At 47.0% G+C, this 10247-nt stretch overlaps 1 pseudogene; it reads left to right on the forward strand.

The window, feature by feature from the left end:
* Positions 1-8807: 8807 nt before the first annotated feature.
* Positions 8808-8925, forward strand: LOC118004788 (annotated as a pseudogene).
* The last annotated feature ends 1322 nt before the right edge of the window (positions 8926-10247 follow it).

Consider the following 10247-nt stretch of genomic DNA (forward strand, 5'->3'; position numbering starts at 1 on the left):
AACACAGCTGAGTCTCACATGTCTTCTGAGTCCCTGAGGGAAAAAACAAACCACAGAGGGCAAAGTCGCATTGTTCTATGAGATGTGAAAGATGTCGATCACAAAGCAACCCAAGATCTGTCTCCTACACATCTCCACAGGGAACACTGAGCTCTAAGTCTTGTTGGATAAATGTGCATGACAGAAAGGACTCCAAAGTCTTGTAAACACTATCAGAGATCATTACCCTTCACAGAGACAAGCAAGATCCACAAAAACCAAAGCTGGTGGACTTCTTTTTTACGCCCACTGGCAGGGTTATTGTCCTCAGGTAGCAGCTGCAAGGGCAAGAGGTTTAAAAAGCTGCCCTCCGTTCCAGTCCATCTCTCCACCCCTCTCCCGGAGCTCAGCGGTAACAGGCAGCACCTGCCCCTCCCCAGGTCATTCATCAGCTGAAGTGTCTGCATGTGGTTTTGCTTCGTGTCCTCTTTCAAAGCCCCAAATATGCTTCACATCTAACGAGCGTAATATGTTCACTTCATGGAGTTGGCCCATAGACAGTAACTCCACCTGATAAAAGACCAACATCAGGCTGGGTGGCAGGTCCAAATCGCTGATGGCCTATAAATTTTTTCCAGATCTTTCTACCTCAGATGGATGAGGATACCACCATCACTATCAACACCTTCACAGAAAAGACAGCTTTGGATCTAGGCCAGCTCCGACATAAAAATCCACTTAGAACTTATTGAAGAAGCACTTGAAGAATGTGGATCTATGACTAGGGGGTAGGCCTGAATAAAACGATGTAATATTTCTTGGAACCCAAAAGACAATGGTTACTATTTACGGAGGGGAGCGGGGGAAGAGGGGAAAGTACTTTCTATCGGCCCTAAGGAAACATTCTCCAGAATGCGGAATGTTATTTTATAAGAACAATAACAATATTTATTGAGCACCTGCTGCAGTAATCCTGTGATTTTCTCGGCAGCATGAATTCTACCCCCTTCCAGACGTGAAGTTTGGGTAGGATTTACCCCCCCACCCCAGCTCAAGGTGTAAGCCCTGATTGGTTAAAGCCAATCCCTTATCTCATCCCTCTCGCCACAGTGATTGGTTCAGAGATAAGCACCGACCCGCAGCTTTAGCACATAACCAAATGTAGCTTCCTTATGTGGCCCAGAATTTTTGATCTGCTGTTGAGGGAGAAACATTCTTTCTTTCTACATTGAGGAAGCATGCAATCCCATACAGTGAAAGTATCCATCTTGCAAGAAGGGTGGTGAGGGGTTTTCACACACTCTGTCTCAATTCATCTTCACCATGGCCCAGGGATGGAGGTTTTATCATCCTCTTTTTTCAGATGTCAGGTGTTCTACCCAACTTCAGACTGTTGATGAGTGGTGAAGCCAGGATTTGGTCTCAGGTCTGTCCATCCCTCAGACCTCTTCTTTCCACCACGTTTTCTTGGCTCCTACTATAATACCTATGGGCACAGTGTTTGGGGGAGACCCTCCAGTACCATCCTCTGCAATAATTCTACAGGTAAGTCCCAGGAGAGATTGTTTCTATCGTCACAGAGCTGCTGTATTTCATAGCTGGCCTCTTGTTTCACTAGCTGGATATTGCTTACAAGTGTTGATGAATCACTATAAAAAACCACCAGGTACCCCATCTTTTTTTAATTGAAGTACAATTGACATACAAAATTATATTTAAGATACTCTTAAACAATAAAGAATATCTATCTTAATCACATAGCCAACATCATATTAAAAGTATTTCCAGGGCCCCTGGGTGGCTCAGTCCATCGAGTGACCAACTATTGATTTCGGCTCAGGTCATAATCTCAGGGTTGTAAGATCGAGCCTGACACTGGGCTCTGCGCCCAGTGGAGAATCTGCCTCTCTTTCTCTCTCTCTCTCTCTCTCAAATAAATAAATCTTAAAAAAAAGAATTTCCATTAAAGTCAGAAATAAAACAACAATCCCAAACACTGGGACATTATCATGTCATATTGTGCTAAACATTCTAGTCTGTGCAGAGGACATTAAACAAAAACAAGGCTACCTAGCTAGTAAGTGGAAAAGCTGGGCTTTCACCTCAGAGCCTTCCCTCATTACCACTGCACCAGCTGCCTCCAAGTAGACCAGCACCAGATGGTGAAAAACTTAAAGCATAGTCAAGACCTTAAAATGCAGACTGGGATAAATACGGATACATAAAAGGGTAAGAAACAGAAGAGTTCACTAATTGCCATGAGGTGCTTCGCTTCACACCTAGTAACCATACCTTGAAAACATGAATTCATTCATCCATTCACTCATTCAACAAATATTTACTGAGCACCTACTATGTGCCAGGTGTGGTGCTGGGCACAAGGATAGAGTCTGAACAACACGGACATGGTCTCCACCATGGAACTGAGTCTGGAAAGGGGACTGTGACGGTAAGCCTATGTAAAGAGAAGCTAATTACAAATTGCGGTGGTATGAAGGGAAAGAACAAGGTGCCGTGAGAGAATGAGAGAGGGGATGTGTTTGGGGCCAAGGCAGATACAGAGATGTCAGGAGACTCCCCTGAGGAAGCTCCATTTAAGAAGCGAGCCATGAAGGATGAGCAGGTGCCAACTGAGGGAGAAGCAGGAGAGGGCAGCGGAGTTGAGAGGAGGGGAGAACCATGAGAGGGAAGGTGGGGAGAGAGGGGGTCAAAGGGCAGGAGAGCAGCCTGCCAAACGCTGCCACTCAGAGTCCCAGAGACCCGGGCTAGAGCCATCCCGGGGGGGCAAAGCAGGATGAAGCCAGTATTCTCACCCTCATCAGAAAAGGAATGACAGGGGACACTTAAAGGAGGTGTAGACAGCCCATAAAAGGCCGCCGGGGCAGGGGGGAGGCTCCTCACAGACGAGAGAGGCCTTGTGAGCTAAGCCTCAGATCCAGCCCAAGTAAGACCTCGTCAGTTCAGTCAGCCCTCATCCTCCACCCCTGCAAACTGTCCCCCAGGAGACCAAGTCTCAGGTCGCTGCCTTTGGGTTAGGGCCTTTCAACAGGCATCTGAGACTACACAGAGAGAAAAATCTTCCTAAGCCTTAGCCCAGGAGTGAGCCGGTCAGGAATCAAGCGTCTAGGCCCTGAGGTCTCCTGTGGGCTGAGCGTGGAGCATTAGGTACGGCATCCCCACACCTCGTTAAACCAGCTCCGGTCTCCTCGCCCCGCCCGGGCAACGGCCCACTCCTTCCTGGTTCCCTCTGACCCCATATTTGAAATCACCCCTTTGCCACGGGCATGCTTTGGGGCTTCAGGAACAATCTCTGGAAACGATTTCTGTTCTCTCCCGCTCCTTGATCCTGGGGTTATGGAGACCTTTGGAATTCCAATTCCTTCGAGGAGCCCTAGCCCTGCGCCCGGGAGCTGGATTCCTGCGCGGGCAGTGGCAACAAGACGCGCCTTAAGAGAGGCAGTTACTGGGGCGCCTGGGTGGCTCAGTCGTTAAGCGTCTGCCTTCGGCTCAGGTCATGATCCCAGGATCCTGGGATCGAGCCCCACGTCAGGCTCCCTGCTCTGCGGGACGCCTGCTTCTCCCTCACTCACTCCCCCTGCTTGTGTTCCCTCTCTCGCTGTGCCTCTCTCTGTCAAATAAATAAAATCTTAAAAAAAAAAAAAAAAAAGAGAGGCAGTTACTGCAGAAAAATACCATCTCCTCCCCTTTGGGAGGCGTGCTTCACCGCAGCCAGAACGCCTTGACATTTGAGGCGGAGGAGGTGGGGTGACAGGAGGCGGACTGAGGAGCGGGTAACCGAGGCCAGAGGCCACTGGAGACGGGGACTTGTCTGTGATTTTCCCCAGGTGATTAGGGGTGGGCCAGCGCTGTCGGTGTGGTGCGGGGTCTCGGTGCCAGGCTCTCCTCTCGCAGCTCAGCGGGAATAATGGACGAGCTGACACCCTGCCCTGGGGTGACAGCTCTTCAGAGGAAGTGCGGGAGGCGGCCTGGGTGGCAGACAGCCCGTAGGCAGGAGCCTGGGTGACAGACCCCTTTTCAGAGAATTACCAGCACCAACGGGCTCTCACAACCACCTTCCCCAGAGAAGGCCTCGAACCCTGGAATTGGGAGCCTGGGGAGAGGCGGGGAAACGCAAGGCCTCTCGTGAATTAGGAGCCGGAAAGGCTCGCCACTCCCCCGCCCCTCCCCGTCGCACACTGGCCCCATTGTGGACGAGCAATTTGGCAGGTACTCTGAAGTGGCTAAAATTTGGCACATCCTCCAAGGCCTTTCCTGGTCAGATCAGGTGACCGGTTCCCGGAGTCCCGAAGAGAAAGAGCGGATTACCTGCCACCCCCACCCCCCACCCCTTGGAGGCAGGTGAGAGAAAATCCATTTAACTGACCAGCCGCTGTCAGTTTACAAATAAAACATAAGCTATAAAAGCCGCCTTTGTTCAACTGGGGCAGCCATCCCGGCGGGGAGGTTAGATTAGCAATTTGTCCTTTGTCAGAGGATTAGCAGAGCCGCATTGTTTTAATGTTTATTTACCAATTTGCATCTTCTAGCAGTTTCCACCCAACTCAAGGCCCTGACTCCCCTGACTCCCCCGACTCCCCCATGTTCCTGCTCATCTTACCTCCGCTGCAGAGGGGCTAACAAAGCTGGATTAGAGCACACCCAACATGAAACTCATGCAAACCACCCCCCTTCCTTTCCTTCTGCTCAGGTTCAAACTCCTTGGCCTTCTTCTGGCTGCAGAGCAGAAATTACAGCCCTGGCGGAGGAGGAGAGATGGTTCATCCAGACAAAGGGACCCTTCTCCTCCCCTGTAAATGTGCCGTCTCTAACACAGAACTTCGCACTCCATCAATACTTCGGATTCCAGGGCGCTAGTTCTGATGCCAGTCAGTCCCCGGGGGGGTGGGCAGGTCCCCCCGCGCCTGGAGGTTTCCTTTGGATTTTGCCATGGTTGTGGAGGATCTGACAGGGGTGGGGATGATCTCTGTGAGGCGGACAACATGCTGGACTGAGCTGTCTGCAGCGGCTGACCAACTGTTACCACACTCCTCCCCAAAGAAGATGCTGTATGAAGCACATGCTTGCGCACTATTCTCTAGAGCAAGAACCAGACCATCCCAATACCTTCTCACCTAGAATACTTTGGCCTAAGACTTTAGCTTACCTCTTTGCTTTAGAAAAATAAAATAATTTTTTAAGCTCTACAATTTTTCTCAAAGCTGCAAAATTATTTTTTCCAAATGAAATGTTATGTAGGGGGGCGCCTGGGTGGCTCAGTCAGTTAAGCGTCTGTCTTTGGCTCAGGTCAGGATCCCAGGGCCCTGGGATCCAGCCCGAGCCCCGCGTCGCCTCGGGCTCCCTGCTCAGCGGGGAGTCTGCTTCTCCCTCTCCCTCTGTCCCTCCCCCCTGCTTGTGAGCTCTGTCAAATAAACAAAGAAAATCTTTAAAAAAGGAAAAAAGAAATGTTATGTAGGGCAAAATTGCATGAAATAAAATAAGCAAACTGTTCTCCTGCATTGGCCACCAGAGGTAACAGGAATATGCTCATTCTGCAAGACACAGTTTGAAACTTCTGCATTAAATAGGAAGTCTATGCTTCTGGCTCTCCCACAGCAGGCTATTCCTTTTCCTTATCCATTTTCCCAACCTACCATGTGTCCCACATGTGTCCCCAGGATATTAACCCTGGTCCTCCTTTCTATCCCCTTCCTTACATTTTCTAAGTATCACCAAACATTCTGCAAAGACTTCTTTAAATGTTTCATCATGTCACCTCTCCACCTTTGGTAAGACATTCCAAGTCCTTGACATCTTGGCTTTCATTTAATATTTTAGTTTTATTCTTCACTGACCCCTCAATAAAACCTTCAGCTCCTGTTAGTCTTAACCACTTACCACCCGTAAGCAAGACTTGCCAAGACCTAACTCCTTGTCCTGGTGCAGGCTGATCTTCACACTGAGGACACCAGCTTCTCCACCGCAGTCGGCCCTAGACCCACATCAGCCTTTAGAGTCCAACCCGGCCAACTCTTCAAACTTTGCTACTCTGTGGCATCTTCCGTAGACACTCTGTATGCTGATGCTGGTGCATGGCGGGGTGTGTGTGTGTTGGGGACTTGCGGTTGTGAGCTCCTATTCTATGGGGCTTTGCCTGTATGAATCCTGTGCAGCCTGGGCTGACAGTCTCTCTCTCCAGATCCATTTTGCATTTGCTTCTACCAGGTGCCCTGGGGATAATATCATTGAAGCACTATTTTTGCATTGGTCAGTTGGCTTGGGGTCCATGCCTGGACCACATTGGTAGCATGAGTTTAGACCCCAAACCCCTGCGAGGCTCCTATTGTTACAGATTCTCACAGGACACATTTTATGTCACCTGATTCCAAGCCAAGTTCCTCCTTGTCTTACTCTGCTGGAGGGTTATTTTCCCTCCTTGATTCAATCATTTCATTGAGAGTGTGGCCCCCTGAGTGTCCCAAATTTATGCAGGTCTCAGACCCCCTCTGATCCTTGGCTAACAAAAGCCATGCCTCTAGGTTGGGGAGACCTGCAATCCTGTCCCAGGAGAGATCCAACATTAACTCTAATGTCTACCATGTTGTTTTTCAGTTTCCTCGGTGTTTTTGTTTATTTGTTTGGAACTTGGGGATTTCCTTTACATTTTTATGAACTCATTTATGCAATTTAAAATATTTGGGTTTTTTATCCAGAATTTTCTTTTCTTTTCTTTTTTAAGATTTTATTAATTTATTTGACAGAGAAAGAGAGACAGCAAGAGAGGGAACACAAGCAGGGGGAGTGGGAGAGGGAGAAACAGGCTTCCTGCTGAGCAGGGAGCCCAATGTGGGGCTCGATCCCAGGACCCTGGGATCATGACCCAAGCCGAAGGCAGACGCTTAACAACTGAGCCACCCAGGCTCCCCTATCCAGAATTTTCAAGTGTTTTGTAGTGAGAAGGGGGCAGAGTTCAGGCTCTTAAGTTTGCAATATGTGTGTGATGGTTTCTTCAACCACAGTATACATTCCCTACATATGTTTCTTTGTATTACAAACATGGCCTCTAAAACTGTGCCAAGCACATATCAAATGATCAACAAGCATTTGACAAATGAATGAAGAAATGAATGGCATTTATGCTATCTCTTTCATAGAAAGATGGCACTGCTTTAGAGTCATGAGGATCAATCCTGACTCTCCCACTAACCAACTATATCACTTTGGACAAATTACCTCTCTGAACCTGATTTTCTCATGTGCAAACTGGAGACCATCCCCACCTTACACGAGAGTTGAGAGGATTATTCTGTATTTCGTGCAGTGCCTGGCTAGCGCTCAGTTATCATGTGGGTCCAGAGGACACACACTGAATGTTTTCTACTTAGTGATAAAGGTTAAGTCTGGTAATTTAAAAAAACAAAACAAAACAAAACAAAAAAAACTTCTGTTATCCATTAGAAAAGTCTTGCCAACACTTGCAGCTCCAGACTGGAACCAAAGAAATAAATATTTAGGAGCCATCACATGTTTTAATTCCCTCGAAAACCAGATCAATCAAGTGTTTTCAGAGAACTTCAGAGAAGTTAAATAACTTTCTAGGCTTTCCTAGTAAGGCAGAAAGAAGCATGTAAGCCTAGATCTATCTGACTTGTGTCAGATACCATAAGCTAATTAGATGGTAGAAGGGCACATATCACTTATGTCTGCAGCCTCAACTCCAGACAACTTGATTAACTGGTCATGGGAGCATTTATTTGGAAGTAAAGACCAAAGTCGAACCACCCAATCTCCTCTGCCATCCCAAATCTCCACCAATCCCAGGCAGTCTAACCTTCACAAATGTCCAGCTCCCTGAGCCATCCAGCCATCCCGAAGACCTCCAAAGCTGTGATTGAGATGTTGTCTCAGCTTCCACATTTTTCCAAGATGTCGAGGTGTTTTGCCACCTATGACGGGAGACAAGAGGTCATGGAAGATGAGAAAAATAATAGGGGTCTGTCTGTATTTACCTCCAAATCCAGATTAAAAAGAAAGCTACCAGATCAATGTACCATGTATTAGCCACACTAGCACGAGAAGATGCATTGGCAAACCCGTTAAGGGTAAGGCTTCAGATGCAGTCAGCCCTGGATTTGAACCCTGGCTCTACCACTTATTAGCAGAATGATCCAAGTGAGTTACAGAGCCTTAGTTTCCTTGCCTATACAGTGGGTATAAGGATACTCATCCCACAAGGTCACTATAAGGAATAAAATAACATTTAAATAAAATAACATGTGAGATGCTCTTACTGCTACCTGACACTTAGTAAGCATTCAATAAATGGTAGCTTATTACCAATAATAATAATAAACATGTAAAGAACTTTGCATACATTAATTCATAATTCTCAACATTCCTGTGTAATAGAAACCATTACTCTGGTTTTACAAATGGAAAACCCGAGGCACAGAGAGGTCAGGCAACTTGCCTAGGTTCACACAGCTGGTAAGCAGCAGGGATAGAATGTAAGCAAGGGTAGAGTCTGCCCGCAGAATCCACAGTACGCTATGCTGCCTCTCAGGTCTCTCACTGCCATTATCATTCTCAGCGTCAATACCATTACATGGTGGTGAAACTGGGGGAGGCAGAGACAGATACAGACACGAGAAGAAAACCAGAGCTCCATGTTCATCTGCTAGGGTGTCCGCAGACTAAGCCAGGAGACCGTAGTGTGGGGGTGAAAATCTGGGCGCGCCCAGCTAAGCTTCCCAGAGAGTTCAGAGCCTCTAAAGCTAGGAGGGCACTTACCTGCCCACAAATGAGATCTACACTCCAAAAAAGATGAGACAGCCTACTGCCGTACCACCCTGAACACACCCAAGCTCTTCTGATCTTGGAAGTTAAGCAGGGTCAGGCCTGGTTAGTACCTGGATGGGAGATGCCTAGGAATACCGCGTGCTGTAGGCTTTTAAAAGCAAAAACAAAAAAGATGAAACAGTTCCAAGCTTTGGGAAGACTGCAGAACGGTCCCCAAGTATTTGTGAGCAAATGTATGTTCAGTATTACATGAAGCACCATGTGAGGTTTCCAAAGATGTTTAACTAGGAGCTTCAACCTTAGATGGGAAACGTGCCGTCACCCATTAAAGTTAGTGCTTGGTGAAGATCGGATTCAGCTGGCCTTGAGAATGGGACGATCGATGGTGGACAAGTAAGAATGTTCAGGTGGCACTTGGCGGGTTCCTTCGGAGCTGCCATCTTGCGGGCTTAGGGGGAAAAAACAAGAACTTTGGTTTGCGGAGTGGCCTGCTCAAGGCAGCTGTTCCAGGAGAATACCCCACAGCCCATCGCGGGGCAGCCGAGTCACCTGGTCTGAAACAAACCAAATTTCTCACTTCCTCAAGAACATCACTGGGAAACACTAGGGTGAAAGGTTGATTTGGAAATAGCTAGGTTTCTGGCCCTGGAATTTTTCTGACAAGATGGATGCAGGAAAAATAAATTAATCTGTGCAGCAGGGTCAGCTGTGGAATTGTGAAAGAATGCTGGCCTTCGCTGCAGGAAGGGAAAGTGCTCGCAAGCCCTTCAGTGAGGGCTCCGGGCTCCAGGAAAGGCTGTGTCTTGGCCTCTGCCCCACCCCCTCCCCCGTGTGTCCTTAAACCGGGAGGAGGGGAGGGGGCGGGAAGGAGGCCCCTGGGCTCGCTCTTCTGTGCTGCTCTGGACAGCGAATACTCATGTTTACTCTCACGGAGAAATCTTGGTCCTAGCTTAACGTAGAAAGAATTAAGGTTGGAAGTATTTTGTTTCAATGGAACCAAATCCAGATACATCTTGGGAAATTTGAAAATTCAGCTTGGAGAAAATAGATTAAAATTATACTTAATAAAAAAAAAGAAAATTAGACACTTTGAAAACCACCCCTCCAGTGGTCATTCAGTTTGTAAATAAATAATCACTTTATATTTCCTATGAACATCTATGTGTCATCAATATTTTTACCTTCCCTGCAAAATGGTAAGAATCTTAGCACTCCCGCCAATCCCTGTTCCAGTATATTGATAGCAGAAAATATTTTACCGATAGACTGTTTAATACTTTATATGATGCAACACAACAAATTTTTTCTAGAATTAATTAAAAGTTTTACTTATTTGCTCACCAGCATTTTCTGTATCATAAGGTACAATAATACAGAAGTATCAAAGATATAATAATACATGAGTAGTTTTCTCTTTTAGATTCATTTTTAATTTTGTTGCAGTACTTCCTTGAATTCTTTTTCTTTTTCAA

The sequence above is a fragment of the Mirounga leonina genome, unplaced genomic scaffold (assembly GCF_011800145.1).
Source record: "Mirounga leonina isolate KUSES-001 unplaced genomic scaffold, KU_Mleo_1.0 Mir_93, whole genome shotgun sequence".
NCBI classification, from domain to species: Eukaryota; Metazoa; Chordata; class Mammalia; order Carnivora; family Phocidae; genus Mirounga; species Mirounga leonina.